Consider the following 23,031-nt stretch of genomic DNA (forward strand, 5'->3'; position numbering starts at 1 on the left):
AAAAGTTGTTTTCCATAAGGAAGCAAATTATTTATTTGTGCATATTTCAAAATGCATATTAGTACTGTCATTTGACTGATTAAATTGTCCAAGTCTTTTCTCATATATTCTACTTTTTATTAATATTGACTACTTTCAGTGTTTGGAGTAGAAATTATGACTGAAAATTGTTTGATAAACAAAGTAAATTAAGATTTGGAAAGAGATATGCTAGACATTTTTACACATGAGAGGTTTCCTCATTAGAGTTACATGTAAAATTTGCAACAACTGACTAACAGAAATAACATGTAAAAATTTGTTTTGGAAGTGAATGTCTTTTGTTATTGAACACACTGAATAGAACTGTAGTTTTCTGCAAACATCTTACAGTTTCTTTTACCATCTCCTGTGTAGTGAATTTTTTTCACTTTGAACTAGGTTCTATTTCAGTCTTATATTAAAGAATGTGTTAAGTCACAAATTTGTATTTTTTTGAAACATTCCAGTGTTCAAATAAATAAATTCCTATTTTTACAAAAAAAAAGTCCAGTTCCACAAAGATAGCTAACAGCAAAATCAGAATCAAATATTTACATTGTTTTCTTTTAATTACATCAACAGAGATATACATTTGTACATCATATTATGGATGAGTATTTCCAGTTTACGAAAGTGCATTCTCCAGTAGAATTTTTAAATAATTACAAAGAAATTCTATTCATGACCAACATTAAGAAAAATATAACTATATCTTTATGGTCTTCTAATACAGCACATAAAAATGATAGATGACTATTGCCTGTTTATCTCACCAGCTGGCAACATATCTTAGGTCCCTCAAGCAGGAAGAGTAAGAATTTCACCGACCACATTTTTTTATACAAAAATTAAAAACATAAAGCACACACACAGACAGACATACACAAGTACAAATAATGTGTGTAAGCTACATTAAAATTTTAAGGTACAATTTTTACATAGATATTAAAGTTGTATAGAAAATAAAATAGAAATATGCAGATAAAAATGATCAAATATTGATGAAAAGCTTAATGTGTGGTTTTAAGTTCCTTTCCCTTTTTTTATCTTAAACTCCTCTATATTTTCTAATTTTTCTAGGATAAACACGTTTACCTAGTGAAATGTTTAAAAGATAAAAATTATTTTAAAATTCTAAGCATATTTAACATTTCTTAATGAAAGTAAATTTAAATCATATGTTCTTCAAAAGCAAAATAACTAATGGTATAAAGATTTGTTCAGAATAATACAAAAAATAGTAAAGAATTATTGACAAAATATCTAGGTTTCAACTTACTAGTATTTAGTTTGTTAAACCCTGAAACATATCAAAGCATAGCAGTCGATTCCAAAATGCTTTTTTAAAAATCTTTTTCTACAATTCTTCACTAGCAGATAGATACTTGAAAGTTGGAGGTTAAAACAAAACTAAACAAAACTTATTTCCTAAATGAAAACAACTCATCATATGATTATAATTTTAATTTATTTAGGGCTTTTCCAGATGTTTTTAAAATCAGTTTATAAAATTCCTTGAACAAGAAAATATTTTATTCATGCGGAAATAAATGGTAAGTTACTTTATTCTTTCTCAGATTCTGTACTTCCTTTAGTTTTATTTCAAAAGAATCATTGTCTATTAATGAAGTGACCTGAATTGGGAGTTAGAAAAAAAAATAAACAGAATTAAAATGGCAGATAACGTCCAAAAGAAAAAAAAAAGAGAGAGAGAGAGAGACAGAATGAAGGAATGAAGGAGAGGGGGGAAAAATGCAGGAAAGGACTTCATAAGAAGGTTAAAGAGTACAGCAAAATAGTATCTACACAAAGCACATGAGGAGAGGGTAAATTAATCTCTATATGATTAATCACATAGAAATGACCAATCACGATTTTTCTTTCTCAAGTGCCTTTCAAGTGAGAGTCTCATTTCTTATAGTGCTAAAATTAAAAAAAAAAGTTCAATCATAATTTTAGGTTTTATTCCATTTGACTTCGGGTAAGTTATTGAGCATCTCTGAGCCATACTTTCCTTAAGTGTAGAATGAGGTATTAAAATAGTAAGTCTACTCTGAAAGGCTTGTCACGAGTGTAAACGTTTTTAGCTTATTACTTGAGCCCACTTAGGGAAGGTAGTCTGTCCTATTTGCCTGTCTGTTTCCAGCACCTAGCCCAGAGTCTGGTGTACGGTAAATGATTGATAAATTGATAAATAATTGATAAACCAATAAAGGAATGAAATTCTTTTTCATTCCTTTCTATATAAATAAAGTTTTTCTAAGCAGACCCTTTTCTGATTTTGAGACATATTGGGGTCAAAACATTTTAGAATCCTATAGACAGGAGTTTGAATTCCAGCTACACAATTCCTAGTTATAAAACATTAAGCATGTGTTTAATCCTCATTTTCAGATGGAAATTTAAAAGGAAAAAATAACGAACAGAAACAAAAGATCTTTCTATCTTACAGCATTGTTGAAAATATGAAAAATAATATTTACTGCATGCCTAGCTCTTATTTTTTACTTGATCAAGTCAGATTTTGCTATTCATACCTTTGAATCTGATTACCATGTTGATTCAGTTTCCAGAGGAAAAGCAGCCCATTCCCTCCCATGGCAGACCACAGAAGGTACTTTGGTTAAATAAGTGAACAGAACTTTGTAGGTAATAAACACCTTTGTAATATACACCTTTGTAATAGGTGTGGATTACACAATTCATATCTCTCCATGTCCTCTCCGGGCTTGTGAAACAGGCTATACATTCAAAGTCAAAAAAAGCAAAACTTGTTGTTTAAAAAAAAAAGAAAACAACAACAAAACTGTCCATTTTCTCCTACAGGGGCTATATTAATTGGCTGTTTCTGTGCTCTCCATTTTGTCAACCCTATCTAAAATTAGTCTTGGTGTAGCTTTACACCTTTAGACAAATGGGCCTCAAAAAATGGCTTTCTTCCCTCTTCTCCCTAAATTCCTTGATGTCAGATAGGACTATAAATTTCATTTCTTGGTTCTGGTTTCTCCATTGCTCATGACAAATCTACATCGGTCTTTCAAACAGCATTGCCATAATGTACTGGAAAACAGAGACTCGTTGAGAGTTACTTGACAATTATTAGTTTAACCAAATCCAAGTCTCCTAGCACCTTCCTTCTCATTCGAGCAAATCTGTTCTGCTAGGAACAAAGGGAACCAGGTGCTTAGGTTCATGAGAAATACACATTTGGAAACCTTGGAACTGGTGGCTGGATATTTTAAGAGAATGAAAGATGCATCTACAAGTGGGATTTTCTTTTCCTTTTAATTTATAGCTTTTCTGCTTTTGCATATTTGATCCAAAGGGAGAGAGGTACATGTATCCTCCCAATGCCCCTGCCTTGGGAATGAAGTGGAGTGGGGAGGATGGACGCTGAGTGGTTCTGCCATCTAGTCTAGAGTGTAGAGAGGAAACAGAGACAATGTGATTAAGAAAAGACGTTGTGCACTGAATAGCCTCAACTGAACTCTTTGTAGTTCTTTTATCCATCATCTGCATGCAAAGGATCAAATATAAGACATTTAGAGATGTGTTTCAAAGAAAGGAGAAAATAAAGCTGTAAAACAAAGCAAATTAACGTGGGAAAAATATTATGTTAAATGCATTCTCAGAGTAGGAAAGGAAAACTGTAATAAATGGGTAAAATAAAAATACGTAAAAGAAAATGTGATTTTATAAAATTTCAGAATAAGCATATTAGCAAAAGTATATTGGTAGGCACGATACTTCTACTCTTATTATCATGACCATGTTATGGCCATACAGTGAAACATAATAGGACTTATTATTATCACCCAGTCCTTCTAGCAATGATATTTACATTATTACCTTTTTTAGTGGCAATCTTTCTAATTATCTGGATGGGATGAATATTTATGTTTGTTTGCCATGTTCCAAGCAGAAAGAAATGATAGCACGTTTTCTACTGTCAATGTTACTTTTCTGACCTCAAACTACATAGAACATCCTGATGTAGAAAACAAAACAGTCTTTTATAAGGAACACAGAGCTTTCTTAGGTAAAAAAGAAATTAAGATTAATGAGACAATAATGGCTGGTTTAGAAAATAGCATTGTATGTCATGTTTTGTAGTTTAAATATGGCCTTATTTTGAGAAAAATATTATTTACCATAGAATCATTTTCCACACAACATGTTTTCACCACCTATATAGATCACTGGTAGCCTATCATCATGTGTTTCTTTTCTACTCAAATGAATGAACCTAATATATACTTGATTCTGCTTTCTTCCTCTGGCCTAGTCTTAAATCAAGAGAAGTAAATACATATTTAGTCAAATAAAAAACATGCTAGATACATGGGCTTTTAAAATTCTACCCCATCCTAGATTTAAAATGTTATTTGGAACAGTCAGAATTGCAGATGAGGCTATGGAAAAATAATCACATTTAAGAAACAATGGTTTTCTTAGAATATAGCAATATAATCATGACTTGGTCTTTCTGAGATGTGTTGTTGAAATTATTTTCTTTTTTTTTTTATTGAAGTATAAGTATAGTTGATTTACAATGCTGTGCCAATCTCTGCTGTACAGCAAAGCGACTCAGTTCTACACATACAGACATTCTTTTTTTAATGTTCTTTTCCATTATGGTTTATCCCAGGAGATTGGATATAGTTCCCTGTGCCATACAGTAGGACCTTGTTGTTTATCCATTCTAAAATGTAATAGTTTGTATCTACCAATCCCAAATTCCCAGTCCATCCCTCTTTCTCTCCTCCTCCCTCTTGGCAACCACAAGTCTGATCTCTATGTCTGTGAGTCTGTTTCTGTCTTGAAGATAGGTTTATTTGGGCCATATTTTAGATTCCACATATAAATGATATCACATGGTATTTGTCTTTCTCTTTCTGACTTACTTCACTTAGTATGATAATCTCTAGTTGCATCCATGTTGCTGCAAATGGCATTATTTTATGGCTGAGTAGTATTCCATTGTATATATGTACCACACCTTCTTTATCCATTCATCTGTTGATGAACATTTAGGTTATTTTCATGTTTTGGCTATTGTGAATAGTGTCGCTATGAACACAGGTGTGCATGTATGTTTTTGAATCTTTTTAACAAATATAAATTAGTGGGGTAAAGAGGTATTACATATTTGTGTGGTGGAGGAGGAAAGAGTGGAGGAGCTAGTGATTCTCAACAAAAATGTCAAAATGGAGAATATTTGCAAGTTGGAAATTTTGATCAAAAATTAATCAGTTTGACTTCTATACGTTGTTCATGCTTACTAAATTAATTAATTCTCAAAGTTTCAGGGCAATGATATCATGGTTTCATAAGCTGGCTAAAATTACAGATATATATATAGATAGATATATATATAGATATATATGTAAATCAGATGCCAGTTTCAGGCATTTTTTCTTAAAACTTTAGATGTCTGCTGTAGATTTGAATCAGTCACTTCAAAACTAATTAATATTATATTTAAAAAGTATTATGAGTACAGGATTAAAGTGATGATTCTTCTTACCCTAAGGAACTGAAGAGGAGAGTCCTTGAGTTTACAGAGTCGTAGGATGATATTGCTGTCCTTGTGACAGCACACTGAAAAACTGAAAATACGTCTTTATAGTTTGCTTCTATTACTGTACAAATGGTAGTAGTATGTTTGGAAAGCAAGAAGAGACCACAAACGACCACCATCTCCTTCCTCAGCCCCTCAAACTTCTTTTTTATAACTGTCTTGTTGATTTATACCATACCATTGTAGGTGAACAAACTTGCCACCCCAAAATGTCTCTTTGGCATGCAGATTATTTCAAGCTGAAAACAATCAAGGCCCAAAAGACTCAGGAAGAAACTTTGACTTGCCCCCAAAATGCCTAAAAATAATTTAGATAGAGCGCCTGTTCTTGGAATGGAAAAGAGCTATCACTAGAGATATCGGCAAAGAATATGGGCTACGTGTGGCCTAAAGATCAGAGTCCACTCTGTGTCCCAAAATCTTTGCAAGCCTTTGTTTACCGAACTTTTGCTTTTCCATCTCCATGTGAATTGCCTTCCTCCCCTTTGAATCCCCAAACTACTATCCCCAACATCCTTGTTTGTCTTTAGCTGAAGATGGTATTTAAGGTGAAATTTTCAGCCACTTTGGTGAATTACTCAGTTTTCCTGGGTCTCTCCCATGTATACACGTTATTGAACTTTTGTTAGATTAATCCGTTTTGTATCAGCTAAGTCGCAAACCAGCCAGAAGAACATAGTAGGGAAGAGGTAAATTTCTTCCTCCCTGACAACATCCCTTCCATTCTCTCTTACAGGTATAAAGGGTAATGAATAACATACATGTGTAAATAGATTCCCTTTCTTCTCATTTTGGGAAAATCATCTAGCTCTTGTGTGTGTGGGGGGGGGTTGTTTGTGGGTGTGTGTGGTGTGTGTTTGTTTTTCTTAGATTACCTTTAGATACTAGAGAAATTATCAAGCATGTGTCTTCTACAGAAATATTATTATTCCATTCATGTTGTTTTCTCTCAGTTCAAAATTCAAATGGATACTAAAGTTCAAGAACGATCTAATCACTATCAAACAACTATGCTATGGTCTGTGTATCCCGTCATTTCTCCCTTTGCTCCCTAAAGGAACTTCATCCCCTTCCAAGCTAATGTCTTTCCTCAAAGTTTCACGAGTGGTGCAGTGGTTAAGAAGCCACCTGCCAATGCGGGGACACGGGTTCGAGCCCTGGTCCAGGAAGATCCCACATGCTGTGGAGCAACTAAGCCCCTGTGCCTCAACTATTGAGCCTGCACTTTAGAGCTCACGAACCGCAACTACTGAGCCCATATGCCACAACTACTGAAGCTCGCGCGCCTAGAGCCTGTGCTAAGCAACAAAGAGAAGCCACTGCAATGAGAAGCCCACACACCACAACAAAGAGTAGCCCCCACTTGCTGCAGCTAGAGAGAAAGACCACGCACAGCAATGAAGACCCAGCACAACCAAAAATTAAAAAATAAAAAAAGTTTCATTAAAACCCCATGCACAGTTTTTTATGCATTTCACATTCTATTTGCTGAGGGCTCTATCACTTGCATCCTACTCTGATCACTATTTAATTCATAATATCTTTTCTTTCCATTAAGATCTCAAGCCTAGGGGCTTCCCTGGTGGCGCAGTGGTTGGGAATCTGCCTGCCAATGCAGGGGACACGGGTTCGAGCCCTGGTCTGGGAGGATCCCGCGTGCCGCGGAGCAGCTGGGCCCGTGAGCCACAATTGCTGAGCCTGCGCGTCTGGAGCCTGTGCTCCGCAGCGGGAGGGGCTGCGATGGTGAGAGGCCCGCGCACCGCGATGAAGAGTGGCCCCCACTTGCCGCAGCTGGAGAAAGCCCTCGCACAGAAACGAAGACCCAACACAGCCATAGATAGATAAATAAATAAATAAATAAACCCAAAAAGTTAAAAAAAAAAAAAAAAAAAAAAAAAAGATCTCAAGCCTACACATCACACTAATACCACAATCACCATACGATTCACATTTTTAAAATTATTATTTCCTTGTCAGTTTCCTACTCTGCAATTAGATCCAGCAGAGCCGTGCATTTTTTCACTTTTTAAAATTTCAGTATCAAGTAAAGAGTTTGCTAACAGGTATGTGTCCAATAACTGTTATTTTCACTGTATTGAAAATGATGATGAATCACGTTGTTGATTATAAAGTAATGAGGTTCATTTTAATGTATGATTAGTAAACTTTCCCTAAAGAAATTGAAAAATATACATCAAAAGATTTTCAGAAATAAGTATTAGTATCACTGAAAATAAACTAGTAGTCAAGAGGGCTACTTTGAAATAAAATGCTCACTTGGAGGTGTGAGCTTTCATTTCCTTTAAGTTTTCAATATGTAGTCCTCCCTTAACTCAAAAATCTTGGTGATTCCTTGACTCCGACTTCATATCTAATGGTAGTCCCATTTTATGTGTCCTCACCTGTCTCCTACAATGGGTCACCTTCAGTCGCTGTATTATTGGGCCTAGGTCTGGTCAGCACATACATTTTGATTAGTTCACTGAGAATTTAAAAATGTTTGGATTAGTTGCCGGGATTTGAACATGGAGACATTTTTCATACTCTGGATGTCATGCCTCTCTTGAACTTTGAGAAGATTTGGCTACAGTGAATCTACTTTTCTGCAGGTCAACAATTAGCTGAACCTCCCACATTTAAATAGGTACATTTCTTTGGTTTGCTACAGTCCCTACCTGATTCCTTTCCTTTCATTTCTGCTTCTGCCTGGCCCTCATAAATATTGGGATTTCTAATCCTTGGACCACAACCTCTATTCTCTTATTCTCTACCTCCCCAAATATTACCGTCTCTCAAATACAACACATCATGCACACTCCAGTATATTTCTACTCCTGGCTTCCTCATCAATCTGTAGCTAAATCTAAGCAAAAGTATACCTTTTTAATTATTTCTTTTGTTATCTTATTAAATGATGTTTTAAGCTGGATATTTTGTGTTCTGAATTGCAGCAACTTAAAAGTTGCTTTAAATCTTTTGATAACATGAGATACCAATTACATAAAGAATAAGTACACAAGAAAGTTAAATTTCAAATTCAAGGTCAATGCGCCTTATATAACATCAGACTTTAAGTTGAAATTGTTAGTTCTGAGGAAGTGACAGTTGAAAAAAGCAGAAGGGTCATCTTTTTCATAGATGGTAAAACGACCATCACCTTGAACTTTAAAATGTATAAATGGTTTCACAAAAAATTCACAGCAGTGAAACAGAAGTCACTGGAATAGATTCGAGAGATATATTTCTCAGAAAGTCTCAAAAGCTGAAAAATAGGCAATGCCCTTAAATCTTCCAAAATGACTATTTGAAAATGTTGGTAACAATTGCCTCTGAAAAGTTCTTATAGTTTCAGACCTCTGAAGTTATTACTTTACTTTCTGACTTGTTATAATAAAGATAAGTGAACTATTAAATTGAGAACTTTGTACTGAATGTTATGATGCTCTAGCATATTAAAAATGACTCTGTGAGGCAGATTATCCAGTTGGACTACTAAAATGAACCACTTTAGAAAACTAAGACTATCAAAATTTCCTTCCACAGTTAAATTGGTCAAAAAAGGAATTTAAAAATATCACTGGTTGTAAACTGAAATTTCAGACAGGTAACTTGCCTAGGTGGACCCAGAAGTCTAAACAATTTCTTCTGAAAAGAGTTACTTTAACTTAGTAAATATGCTATTCTTACATTAAAAAGCTGAGTATTAGAAGTATAGCCATGATTACATTTTTACTATAAGTAAGATTTACTTATTTGATTTTGATTTTTAGCACATTTAAAAGGACCAAAATATTAACAAATAAGCATGAAATTATTTCAGAGTAACTAAAGTTCTATCTGCCTGAAGAGAAGTGAAAAGATTTTTTTTTCTTCAGAGAAGCAGAACAGTAAATGTGGTTAAAAGTGTCGAGACAAACTGCCTGGGTTCAAAATCTGAATCCCCCATTTACAAACTGTGTAATCTTGGGTTGCTCATTCAACCTCTCTATGCTTCAGTTTTTCCATCCATAAAATGAAGATAAAAATAGTGCCAAACTTCTTGGACATAGGATTAGGTGAATAATGAATGCAAAATACTGAGATTAATGCAAGCACAAGTACTAAATAATAGTTAGCTGGCATTATTTTTTTCAAAAGGATTTAATAAATTTAGACTGAGTCCAAATAGTATAGTAGCTATAGATGACAGTCATAAAATCTCTGTGCAGTTTGAATTTTTAATAACTTTACCTCTGTATAATATGTAACACTCTGAAAAATGCAACAGAGAAATCTACTCAAATGTAAATAAAATTGTTTACGATTTATTTGTCCTAATTACATTTATTTCTCCGGATAACACATTCACTACATAATAGTTATATTAAAACATATCCAAAAGCATAATGAATATTTTAAAGTCTAAATTTCTGCATTGAAATGTTGAGTAAAAGCTCCTACTCATCTCATCCAGACATGGAAGGCTGTCAGTGGCTTCATTTCAGATAGTAGAATTGGGGAGGAGGAAAGTGGATGAAATTGTATTATGCAGATTATTCCCTCCTGATATATTTAGAAATAAATTGTACAAGGATGCTATGAACACACTATATAACAAATAAACTATGTAATATAATAAATATCAATGTGTTAACAATAAAATAGTGCTTGGTACCCTAAGCATCGTGAGTGAAAGGAAGAGGGAATGGACAGGTAATGATATTGATTATATTTGAGGATTAATGAAAATGATATTGAATTGTACTTAGATGTTATGTTTCTTTAAATCTTGCTATAAATTGTGTATTGCCTCTTTCTAAATAGAGATTAAATCATTATTAACAACAACAACAAAAAATAAAATAAAATAGTGCTTGGTAAGAATGAGAGTAAGAGCATTTGACAAACTTTTTTTATTATTTGATTTACTGTCTCATATAAAGTTATATTACAGTTTACGTATGTTAGCATGATTTCAAGGCCTTGAAGGTAAATGAAATGGGCAGATAATTAATTTTGTTGCTATTATTTCTCTCTGTAATTTTTTTGTTTATATCTTGATATCATATGAATGTTTAAATTTCATAATAGCAATTATATTTACAGGTAACTGCAGCCCAGATATTTTTAATAAAATAAAGATATTTGCATGGACACTCTTTTAGCAAGCAAAATGATTGTTCATTGGTTATTTCTGTACTGAAGATTGCCCCAAGTTAATTCTAAATAGCCATTACTGATCCAGCAGGGTAGAGGAGACAAAAAAAGCCACATTATAGTTTGTAGGAAAAGATGGGACAATTATTCATCATCAAGCATGGTTTTCTAGACAGTGAGCTCATCTCAGTAATACAGAAAAGCAATCCATTCCACTATAACACAATAAACAGACTAAACCTTATTAAAATCTTAGAACCTGTTATCCTCTTCAGAAAATGACATACATTTTAGAGAAAATTGGGAATTTAAAATAAGTAATCAAAGATTTCTTCCTAAAATATGATTTAATTATTGCATTTGTTCAAAAAGTTTTGTGTGTGTGTATGTGTGCCTACAATAAGCTAGACACAATTCTAGATGTTGGAGATACAGCAGTGAGTTGGGTACGACTCCTGCTCCCAAGGAGCATACATTGGTTGAAGCAGGTAAATATGCTGTCAAACTCAGGTTCATGTGATAAAATGCTGGGTGAACGATTTGGGAAAGGTCACTGTGGCATGCCATGGAAGGAAACAAGTCTGGTCTCAGATGTCAGGAAACAGGCCCCAGAGTTAGGCAGATGTTGAAAAAAATCAAAAGAGCTCTGCACATAGGGAAGAGTATATGGAATGGTCCCTATGTGAGGAGAAGGATGGTGATGGTAACAGCACAAGTAATAGAGTTAGGGAGAAAAAAGTGGATAGGTTTGAGAGATATGTAGCATAGTGTGAAGGAAGATGCTCAGGCTTCTGGTAAAGAATGAGGGTAATATGACAGAGATAAAAAACACCAGTGTCAGAGCATGTTCATGAAGGTTATGTCTGACGTAGCTGAGGAATAATAAAGGTCAGTAGGCATTAATCAAATAAAGAGGCTCTCAACCCTAATGATACTTATTTCTGTACTTCATATATTACACCTGCCCCAGGTGTCTGTTTATGCTGTTGAATAACAAACATCTCTAGCATAAGGCATTTTTTCAACTCTAAGAAATTAAGATACTCTGAGACAGAAAGTATACGTCTAAGAGCATGGCAGAGTACTAGAAGGAACTCTGAAATATTTGTCTAAAAAACCTCAATTCTAATCAAGACTTGAATATGATTAATTGTATGAGTTAAAGCAATTAATTAGTTAATTGCTACATGCCTCAATTTACTCATCTGAAAAATGTAGGAACTGGGTTTGATGGTACTTAGTATCTCATCCGAGTCTAGCATTCTTTGACAACATGTACATATTTGATGAACTCATTAAAGTGATCATTCTTCCTGTTGGAAATGTTTTTAAGTTATCATTCATATATTAAACTGTTTTTTACACTTTATATTCAATTTGGACCAACAGATGTTTGATAGAATTCAAAGGGAACAAGGACCGAACCACATGTGAATTTTAATATCACCTTCTTCTACAGCTCTTTCATTTGTGTTCAATGAGTTTTACTTAGAGTTATTATGAGGAAATTATAAAATATAGATTAATGGTTGCATTCTTATGCTTTTGATGTGTTGTTTAATGAGATATGTGCTGTTTTATATCTTACATCAAAGAGACATCTGCTAGAAACCTTCTTATCATACACATCAAGTGATTTTTGCACTAAGAAGCATAATCATCTGAATAATAGAATATGGTATGTCTTTTTTATACCAATGAACTTACCTTATAAATTTAGTTCCCATTTGAAACATAATTTTTAATTTTGAACTTTAAATTACATTTATTATTGGATATGGCTTTCCTGAAAGAAACTTTAATGGTGTGCAAGATTAGAGAAACAAGCAAAAGATACATACATTTAACACTCCTACAAGGCCACAGAATATAATTCAGGAAATTGCATAAAGGTGTGACCTGCATCATTAATATTTTTTATAGAAGCTATCGATCACTTTGGACTTAACGTGCATTTTCAGTCACTGAAAATCATTAATTTGCTGAAACAGTCATCATATTCCAAACTCTGAGACATCAATTCAAATTAAATAATAGCTTAAATACAAACACCATAGAGATGATCACATTCCCTGAAGTCCACCTGCTCTGCCATTATCACAGCATCTTCCAATGTACACCTGCATGGTTTAAAGTCAAGTTGTCCTTTCAGTAAAATATTATGAAATGTGTGAACATTTTCTACATCTGTAAAATAAATCAGTGAGTCATAGGCAGAGTATTTGGCACTGCATTCTAGGTACCATTAATAGAGAAAAAAGAAGGTGATTATTTGTAGATTTAAGACCACAGAATAAACTAATATAGAAGAAATTGGACCAACACTATACAATTTACCATTCTATTTTTTTACGTATGCACAAAGTTTTTATATAAACTAATCAAAACAGACCAGGAACATAGTGTACAAATTCATAATATCCCTTAGTAAGCAAGGTGCAAGGTAGGATGTAGTTACCAACAAATTTATTAGAAAATATTAAGGTTGGAGCACCAAATATTAAATAATTTCTCAAGGCAGATGAATGAACTATTCACTAGCATGTCAATTATTGCATTATCCCAGTTATTCCCAAGGATAAAAATCCAAATAAAAGTATTTAGTGAGTTTTTAACCTAAAATTGACAGTAAACATCATTTGGGTTTAGTGTGTGAAATAAAGGGCTCTGTTCAGAGAATGAAAAATACAAAAAAATTGGCCTTTAAAAATAGTTTGGCTTTATATATTTTAGAAAATTGATATGTTAATTGGTGTTTATAAAACTAGATTACATACTAAATGAATGGAAGTATTATATTAGAGAAGCTTTTCCAGAAAATGAAAATCAAATCAGTAACTGAGGTGGCATAAAAAAATAAGAACACAAAAATGATGCTCCTTGAGACCTAGGTTCAAGTTTCAGTCTTTCGTTTAACTCACTTTCTGACACTGCTCAAACATAGCCTCTTTGGGCTTCATTTCCCATGTCTTTAAAAATGAAAGAAATTGAGTGAAAGGATGCTAAGTTCTCTTTAAAACAACAAAGATTTTATTTTTTAATAATACGTTTCACTGTTAATTCATAGGCACAGCAATTTTAAAGATGTATCTTCAAAAATATAGTAATGTACAATAGCTCATATTTTCCTGCTTTTTTAAGATTTACAAAGTCTGCTCAGTACTGGTCACATCTTTAGATAAAACTGGATGTTGTAAATAATATTTAGTTTCTAATTCTAACTAAGCAAATATATACCTCATTGTTAATCCACATGTGCTCTTTTAGTTATGAGGTGGTTCCATCAATTGCCTATAGCATGTTGCATTACTTTGTTGATTTTTTATTTTTTATTTTTTTTGTTGCATCTGGGCATTTCAGGTAAATTACTAAGTCTCAGCTGACATTTGAATTAAAGTTTCTCCATGTCTCATTCCTATATATTTTTGGAAAAGGCTTTGAGAATAGAGGGAATAACAGTTTAATCTTACTTCTGTTTGACCTTGGTTACCTCAGCTCAGAAGAATATATAACATGTCATCGATCTCAATTCCTAAATTCAATGCCCTTTATCTCATTTCTTATGTAATAAATTGCTTTTTATACTTTTATATCTGAAAAATGACTTGAGGAGAAGAGAAAGATTAGGCTTTAGGACTAAGGATGGGAGCAAAATCTACTTTCAAAGAAAAATTAAATGTCCTCCTAAATGTAAGGGAGTAACTTGAGAATTTCTTATATTGAAGAGGTTTTTGCTGCAGCAGAATGTAGAAAGACAATAAAATAAAAATGTTAAAACCTTTTTTTTTTGAAATGGAGAATTATAATTGGGATAGGTCAAATAATATCTGTGTATAGCTTCATTGAGGAAGATGATTCCCCAAATATGTATGTTTACATGTGTGTGTATATTCTCACATTTTAAAGGCCTTTCACTTTCAAATGTTGAATAAAACATTCATTTTAAAAATCATGTATACTCTTGTAATCCCCATGAAATATTCTTGACAAAAATTATCAGATTCAAATCAGAACAAGCCTCTAGACTTAATTACAGAAAATATATGGAGTGGAGGGACAATTTTTAAAAGGTATTACAGGTATACAATCAAAACAATTGATAATGTGGAAAACACTATATATATTAAAAAAAAAAAAACCCAGTTCATCAATTTAAACATTGTAAGGAGGGAAATGCAATCAATAGATTATGATAGAATTAAAGGACAGGTCAACCGAGTTCAATTCAATGTATGAGCATTTGAATTCTGATTCAAGTAAGTCAACTGCAAAAAAATCATACATCAATCAAGGAAAACTGAAAATTCACTGACTGTTTAATAATACTAAGGATTATTGTCATTTTCTTAAGGAAATAAAATATCAGTAAGCCTGATCTATTTCATTGGTCACTAAGGACCAGTCTTCTATATATTGGTACATTGCCTAAAGAAGTAGATACACAATAAACTTTTGTTGAATGTTTTTTTTATTCATTAATATTTTAATATATGGAATAGAAGTAAACAGTTCAAAGCCATAATTTGCAAGTACATAAAATTTTTAAAAATCATATGCAGTCTAAGATTCATGACAAAGAGTTCAGATGCATTAATTTATTAAAATTTGTATGCTACATCAAAATGGTTTAATTTCTCTCTTAGACCTTGTTCTTTATGGTGAAGGTCAAAGGTTGAAATTTATATGCTCATATCTCTTTTTGGATTACAACATAGTCCTAATTGAAATTTGACATATAAGCCTATTAGTTGAAATTATTCCTTTTCCATGCTTCATTAACAATGCACTTTACTATACTACAACAATTATGCTTATAATAAAAGTCTCCTATGCAATGTGGATTACATTGAAACATGATTGATTATCTTAAATGTAACATAGAACCCACATTATAAAATTTCACATGCTGAAATTGAGTCTGTGGCTAGAATTTAAATGTATACTGAAAGAAGCAAAATAAGTTTCATTGCATGAAAATTAACAAAATTTTGAAAAACAATTATCTTTTATTTGGCTATATACCAATTAGGGATAGATATGACATTCAGGACTTTTAGTGAAAACATTTTATTTTTAAGAATTATTTATTATTATCAATTATAAATAGTTTCTGTTTGTAAATTTTTTCTAGAGTACACACATTTCTATGTTATTATGACTTTATACTGAGTCCAAAATACTGTATTTTGCAAAGATACTGCTATTTACAAGGTATAACTCTTCAAAGTACATTTAACAAAACAACTATAAAATGAATATCTGCTGATTTCCTCTCCAGCAAAGATTTCATTTCCCTTTTGCCAAGGGTACCCTGGGTCTCCTTTGGTAGAGTTTGCCTTTTCCCTATGCTGTAGCAGTCCTGATGTCCCCAACAGGCTTAAGCCAATCGGCAAAGGACTTGGTCACAGTGGTTATAAGACAAACATGAAGGATATATTTGCTGAAACTTTCTGGGAAAGAAGTTTCTTTACCCTTCCAAAAAAATTCTAAGAAGTGCTGTCTTTTCCTCTAGTCAGTGTAAAATAAAAATATGAATGATCCCTGTGAAAGTTAAATGCATTTATCTACCCAAGGATGAATCTGATGCTGGAAGAGGCACAGGTGGAAGAATCTTCGAAAAACTCGTGCTCAACCTTAACTAAACACGCCTAAAACCTTTCCTAGTTACCCAGATTATTTTTCTTCCATATATAAGAAAAACTGTATTTCTTTTAGTTAATTATTTTAAAGGTCAGATCCGTGCTGCACGCCATGTGGGATCTCAGTTCCCTGGCCAGGGATCAAACACGTGCCCCCTGCAATGGAAGTGCTGAGTCTTAACCACTGGACTGCCAGGGAAGCGGTTAAGAAAGGCCAGAATTTTTACAACAGCTTTAACAAGATTGTAGTTTAATTGTGGACTGTGAGGTAATAGATTGGGAATTTTCAAACAACTACCCTATTTTTAAAGAATACAAATCTCTGGAGAAAGAACCAGGAATGTGCATTTTCACAGGCACCCCTACATGATTCTGATGTCATCCACCAAATAATTTAAGTTTCTCACTGCATCAAAGTCATCTGGGAGCTTTCTAGAAATGCACAGGCTTAGTCTATCCTCTACCACCCAGGTCTCCCCCTACCCAAATGTTCCATTTCAGTGGGATGGGGTTCAGGTAAGAGTATTTAGAGCAACACAAGCATGTTGATATGCAGCATGGTAGAGAACCATTGCTCCAACGCAGGGCTTCTCAACTTTTAACACGCAAATTACCCAGACATCTTACAAAACTGCAGATTCTGATGCAGTAGGTCTGGCCTAGGGTCTGAGATCCTGCATTTCTAAGAAGCTTTCTGGTGATGTCCAGTCTCCTGGTCCACAGACTACACATTGAGTAGCAATGAACTGTATTATTTTTAATGGTGAGTCAGACTTGACATAGCCAGGTATGTTACAAATGAAATAGATAAGAAACTGACACTAGAAACTATCTACTATATTAGGTGTTAAGAGAACAGACCCTGTTAGATGTTCTAGGCAAAGTCCAGTCTACCTGCCAAAGATGATATTTGAGGTTTATGACCTATATATGAGTTACGGTCAGTAACATAATCATCACTAGGGACCAAGGAAAAGGTAAGTGCACTGTAGTGAGAGAAAAAGATATTAATTTTGTATCTAGTATGTTTGCAATAATAGCAATATTTGAAATTATTTTATAAGGCATATACAATGGAACCTGAACAATTTAATACCTTTTTTGTATCACTAATTTTTTTTAAAGAATAGGAAAGTCCATTTTAATGTTATGCATTTAAAAGAGAAGCCAAATATTAGAGAAATTAACATTTAGCAGCTGGAAAATATTGACTTGGCAGTAGGGAGTCTGTTATCCTTGCTGTTACCCTGAACATTTCAATTTCAGAAAGTTGCATGACTTTCGAATCTCCTCCATGTAAGACATCCTGCTTGACATAGGATTTATTTCTGACTTTCCATCAGTTTCTAATTAATAGCACCACTGTGTGCTACATGATGTGAGAATTGAAAAATTTCTAAACAGTACCACAGGAACACCATGTTGCACTTCTACTTGAAAAAAACACCTGATCTTTTATCCAGCTGTTTCCTCCAGATGTTGTCTATAAACTCAAAGGTCACTGTTTCACTAAAACTGAGATTAATTTGCTTAAAGTGTCTTACTCACTATTAAAAAAATACAACTATTAAAATCAAGTTTTTAAATAGTGACAAGTGTATGCTTTAATAGCAGCAAGCATAAGAACTTATAAAATATGTTTCTTAAAGTACTTTCTTCCCACTTACAAATCTAAATGCAAAAATATATAGTTTGTATGATTTATAAGAAAGTGTAGAGATACATTTTTTTCAGTTCTTTAAAAAAATATTTATTTATTTATTTGGTTGCACCGGGTCTTAGTTGCGGCAGGCAGGCTCCTTAGTTGCGGCTTGCCGGCTCCTTAATTGCAGCACTCGGGCTCCTCAGCTGTGGCATGTGAACTCACAGCTGCTGCATGCATGTGGGATCTAGTTCCCTGACCAGGGATCGAACCCGGGCCCCCTGCGTTGGTAGCGCGGAGTCTTAACCACTGTGCCACCAGGGAAGTCCCTTTTTTTCAGTTTTTAAGAAAAGGTACTGTCTTATCTCTGAGTGAGGTCTCATAAAGTAAAGGAATATATCATTATTAGTGCAGAATAATGACAGAATTCAGTTTAAGATGAAAAACTCACCAAATAGTGACTGCTTTTAAAATGGGAAATAAAATAGAATATCAATATTAGTAGAATCTCTTCCTAATGCTAATCTGAAAAGCACAATATTAAAATTCAGCCTAAAGGTAGAGTTTATAGCTGTATGTGTGTGTGTGTTCTACTTTATAGAGTTTTTGTATAACAACACAATTTTACTGCATTGCATGAGATTGTGTAATAACAGGATACTATTACAGTCATAGGCACTAAAATTTGTCCTTCATAAAGGGTGTTAGGGCATTTAATTATATGTGTACTTTTTATAATAAAATCAGAATGCAAACATCAATCCTGCAATAACTCTGCAATTGAATAGCTAAAAGCAAACCAAATATGCCTGTGATGTTATAATTTTTGTGTGGTTTTTAAAGATTCAAGATTTAAACTTGTATTACTGCTGTCTTTCTATCCCTGGGAATATATTTTTCCAGTAATTACATGTTTCATCTCTTTGCTCACCAAATTTTAAAACATAAAACTCTCAGGGAAGACTATAGTAATAACATTTATTAAATGAGTATTTACAAGTCCACTGTGTATATGGCATTTGGTGTGTACTATTCTCTAAACCAACCGTGGCCCTCCATGTAATATTAACTGTGTGACATGTATACACCAATATTTATTTCTATGATGTATGTTCCCTATGACCAAAGCATAATTTGGTTTATGCATAAATATCCCTTGTCTTAAAAAATTGTGTATTAAATGATTAGTCCTTCTTCCTTAAAAAGAAAATACTTTGAAATATAGAGTTTTGAATATATTCATCTCATAACCAGATTAATATTACCAAACTAATAAACAAAAAATACAAGAAAAAACCAGCAGGTGGGGAACTGAAGAAACAATTGCCAAAAACAAAAAGGTGGAATGAAGGCATTTTGGTCTCAGCCTGAGAATAACAACAGCAACAGCAGTAGAATTGGTACTGAACACCGTGTATCCAGTGTTTGCTATGTGCCAGGCACTGTGTTAAGTACTATACGTTTGGTTTTCAACTCTCTGAATCCTGTAAGAGAGATAATTTTGTCATTCCCACTTTACACATGAGGAAACTGAGGCTTGAAAAAGGTCTAATTAACTTGTCAAATATCAGATCACTAATACGTGGTACCACCAGGACTAAAAACCAGAACTGACTTCAAAGCCTATTGTCTTAACCAAGCTAACACTTTGCAGCCAGAAAGCTGTGCAGCTAACAACATAGAAAGTAGATATATTTAACTGAATAAAATTACTCTGAGATCATTCTCCAGTCAAAAGTCTTATGATAAAAAAGGTTTGCTAAAACTAAATCATGGTAATCATTTCATAATGTATACATATATCAAAACATCACATTGTACATCTTAAATATATACAATTTTTATTTGTCAAGCATGTCTAAATAAAGCTGGGGGAAGAAAGAGGGTTGCTAAAATCATGCTGACTGTAATCTAGGAAACAACATGGCTGATAAAGAAATGCTTATTAATATGGCATGCAGTTTGTAATCACTTTTATCTGCTCCAAACAGAAAGAAATTATAAATAAAATATTTAAAAATATATTAAGACTATATGGCTACATTCTAACACAAAGAAAAAATTCCCTCTGGATCAGAAATAAAACAGGGAACTCACATTGTTGAGCAGTGACTTAGGAGGTAAGGCTGTAACAGAAGGGTCCAGAGCCCAAAAGCAAGCAGTGTAGACACAGAATTTTACTCCTATGTGGAAATGAAACTGATTACACTTCACGTGAAATGAAGAAGTATAACCAACTTCCCTAATTGAAGACTGAAACTAGGATCCTGTTCACCCTCTCATTAATGAATATAGAAAATAACTACCAACTACTGACGTAGGGTTTTCTTGGAATGGAGCATTAACTGGGAACTGGAAAGTGTGCTGTTGTTTATGTGAGGTGGAGGGGATTAGAAGGCAATATCATCATGGAGTGAAAGTCTGAGCTGCTGATATAATACTGTCTCTGAAATCTGGAGGTCTCTGGATGAGATAATCATGGAACCACAAAACAGAAAAGGGATGAAAGAAAATGAAAACTCCTTCAAATCCCATTTACACATGTATAAAGAAAACTAATGGTAATAAACTCATTAAATAAACCTGAAAGATGGAAGAATTTATGCCCAAAGAAATAGAAATAATACAGCAAACTGAAAGTGCTTTAAAATCATAGTTTAAAATCCTCAAATGCATAGAGTAGATAAGAGTATCTATGAAATTAAAACCTAAATCTATTAAACAGATAAGGAATCTCTGCACATGAGAATTAAGTACAAGTGAATATGACAGAACCAATTCACAATTTTAAAAACATGAAAGCTATAATTATTAAAATAAACACATGAAACACTAAATAAATTGAGATAAACAGTAGATCTGACAAATCCAAAGAATGAATTAAAGATGTAGGTATCAGCACATACCTACAGTTTGAAATAAAAGGTTAATAAATGGGGCTTTACAAAAAGAGGAAGCATGTTCCTTGATGCTGAATTGAAGAGTAAGTCCGTCAAACTGAAGAAGAAGCAGAGTGAGAATGCAAACGCCTCATCACTACCTTAAAGAGATTTTATGTTCACTTCGTAAAACTGCTCTCAAGTGGTCCTCTGATATCCCACTGTGGAAATAAATGAAGGCCAACCAAATGAGAACAAGCACAGGCTATTTATTAGGAGCATGCTATAGCAAGGATGTCAGCCACTACCATTTGCATTTTGGCAGAGACTCAAAGGCAGGCAGAGTAGTGGGAAAGCTTTATAGTGGAGAAAAAGTAAGGCTTCCCGTCTGCCCTGATAGGAGACAGCTGATAGGGAGAAACTGTAAGCATGCAAATTAGAGGTGGGGCATCTTGCGCGATTGGTTAGGCGGGCATCTTTGGCTTTCTCTAGTTGGTCCAAAGTTAGAAGCAGGGACAAAAATTAAGGAGGCTGTCGGTTATTAATTAATTTCTGGCAATTTGGGGCCAGTTGTTGCTGAGGACATTGCTTGGTTTCCAGTATTGTTAAGGTAGAGATAGTAGCATGACTTCCTACAACCCTGACTTTATAGCAGGCTGGCTTCCTGGGTTGGTTACTGTAGAAAAGAGATTGGTTTCCTGAGCTGGTTGCAGGTTAGAGTTCTATTTGCATATATGGTCTGGCCATTGGCCATTTGTATATTCAGTCTCTCAGTATTTTTGCAGCAGAATGTGCAAAAGCCTTCTTTACGTTTTGACAAGATATTAATGCTGATCTCTCAACAAAAGATCTCCAATTATAGCATTTATATCTTCCTTCATACTTTCTCCAATGCAGAATCAACCACCCAAGCCATCATTTCCTGCCCAGGTGTCAGTTAAGTGACAGGATAATTAGTGAGAACCACCCAACTTTTATATGAGAAAATATTTGTAAATTAGCACTTTATAAAATAGTTACCTAAGAAGTTGTTATGCGTGTCACTCATGTGCAGCCAAGCCTAAAAGAGCCTTGGGTTGCTCTCTGGTGGGTATGATAATCTTTCTGGCATGAAAATCTAAGCACCCTTATTGTTAAGGTCTCTTAGCAATACTGCAAGTGAAGGTGAATAGCCCCATGAACTTTCTGCCTCAGTCAAAGTAAAAGAATATTTCCCCATTTCCTTTACAGTGTGTGAAAGAGGTGAAAGAGAAATTCATCTGCTCCCCAGGATCAGAAACTCCTAATTCCATCCCTTACTTTATACAGCCTTTATCTCAGGATTTGGCTTCTAACTGCTTGACCAAATGCAGCTGCCAGCTCACTCAGTAAGTGCCTTTATAAACACATTTGGCTGCTTATCTTTAGAACATCCTTAATCCCAGCAGGAAGGCTTTTAAATTTATTCCCAGAGCAGCTGCCCTCTTATTTCTCTTCTCTTGACTGCTGCCATCCCCATTCCCACCCTCTCTGCCTTATCAGCTCATCACAGAAGCTGAAGGTACAAGCAGCATGCCCTGGGCTACACGTCCTAGCTGGAGTTCCCTCTGCAGTGAGAACACCATTATCCACCAAATGACATGGGTTACACTCAAACTGTGGACGAGAATGTAATGAATTCAAAGAAGATATAACATGAACTTACGCAACCAAATGTAAACATAACTCAAAACGTGAGTTATCTGGGTGAAAGAACTATGGGGTCACCTAAGCATAACTGCTCAAAATTGACACAAAGTCCTACCCTAAATCTGGCAGTGATGCAGATGACTAAACTATTGCATGTTATTTCTCAGACTTTGTGTTTTTTGAGTTTGCGGTTTGGGAGGACTTGGAAGAAAACTGCCCAACTTTTGGAGTATTTTTAGATTCTTCTTGCAGCCTTCAATGAGTTATTTCAAATGAGTTAAGATTCTATCAAAGCTAGTCTGTTAGAAAGGAAATAGCAAGATGAATATTCTACCCATGGCAAGTAACTCAAGACCACACAAGTCAATCAGGCATCTGCCAAAATGCAAATGCTCCAATTTCAAATCTACATGAAAGGTATGGAATGGAAATAGACAGTGACTGAGGAGCTAGAGGAAAGGTGGA

General features: G+C 34.0%; 1 long non-coding RNA gene across 1 annotated transcript; it reads right to left on the reverse strand.

Annotated features, from left to right (window-relative positions):
* Positions 1-4,555: 4,555 nt before the first annotated feature.
* Positions 4,556-21,734, reverse strand: LOC309662858. Its single transcript, XR_014265028.1, has 2 exons — positions 7,512-21,734; positions 4,556-7,169 (listed from the first exon to the last, which is right to left on the reverse strand). It is a non-coding gene; the product is annotated as an uncharacterized lncRNA (long non-coding RNA).
* Positions 21,735-23,031: the final 1,297 nt, after the last annotated feature.

The sequence above is a fragment of the Balaenoptera physalus genome (genome assembly GCF_965194825.1).
Source record: "Balaenoptera physalus genome assembly, chromosome: 6".
Lineage (NCBI taxonomy): Eukaryota > Metazoa > Chordata > Mammalia > Artiodactyla > Balaenopteridae > Balaenoptera > Balaenoptera physalus.